The sequence below is a fragment of the Chiloscyllium plagiosum genome, unplaced genomic scaffold (assembly GCF_004010195.1).
Source record: "Chiloscyllium plagiosum isolate BGI_BamShark_2017 unplaced genomic scaffold, ASM401019v2 scaf_44221, whole genome shotgun sequence".
NCBI classification, from domain to species: domain Eukaryota; kingdom Metazoa; phylum Chordata; class Chondrichthyes; order Orectolobiformes; family Hemiscylliidae; genus Chiloscyllium; species Chiloscyllium plagiosum.
In genome coordinates, this window is record NW_025150626.1 from 204 (window position 1) to 1,110 (window position 907).

The 907-nt window shown below is 45.0% G+C and overlaps 1 non-coding gene across 1 annotated transcript; it reads right to left on the reverse strand.

Annotated features, from left to right (window-relative positions):
• Positions 1-282: 282 nt before the first annotated feature.
• Positions 283-355, reverse strand: trnav-aac. The gene has a single exon. It is a non-coding gene; the product is annotated as a tRNA-Val (tRNA).
• Between the last annotated feature and the right edge of the window lie 552 nt (positions 356-907).

Genomic DNA, 907 nt, shown 5'->3' on the forward strand with positions numbered 1-907 from the left:
CTGCGCAAGGAAGGCAAATGCGGTACTGCTTTTCATGAAAGGTTCAGAAGGCGGTAACTACACTCTCCAACAGAATGGAATATGATCAGAACCAGGTTGGAGAAAAACTTAACAACGCTTTGCACTGTAATTAAATGGAATTGCATTACATTTCACGACCAGAACAGATTTGTTGAAGTAAATTCGAAGGCAGGTTTGCAGATGGGAAAGATGCAAGAAAGCTCAGCTCTTGTCCATGTAAAACTCTTGTCCATGTAAAAGGCTGCAGTTGAAGAACAAAGCAGTTTCTGTCCAGTTTCGAACTGGGGCCTTTTCGCGTGTTAGGCGAACGTGATGACCACTACACTACAGAAACGAGCCACAGTCGCCCTTGCTCCGACCCTGTGGCGTCCAGCATTGAAAGTTGAATCCGTTCTACGTTTCACCTTTCTGTTTCCGATAGCTCGTTATTGTCCAGCGTAATCGACATCTTTAAAACATAAAAAATACACTTTAAATTGATGACAAGATGTAGACAAAGATGTCGTCGATGTTTGTACCGTGGGGCGAGATGGAATAGGCTGGTGGAATAAACTTTCCCTGCAGCGTAACAGCTGCGACATGACCTTATGGAAGGGTGGTAAACTGAGTATTTACGTGTTTTACCCAAGTTGGTGTGAGTTGAAAACTCAGGATGTGGATTTTGGCTGCTGGAAGTTAACTCAGAAACCCTGTTAAATCGAAATGTATTGAGCGAATCGCGAAACCCAAATAACAACGACAGACTAGTTCAGGAATCCGTGGTTCGCCGTGACAACAGCGCCTCAGCTTCTTCCCTGTCGCTGAGCCGCCTGCACAAGGAATGCAAATGCGGTACTGCTTTTCTTGGAAGGATCAGAAGGCGGTAACTACACTCAAACAGAATGGC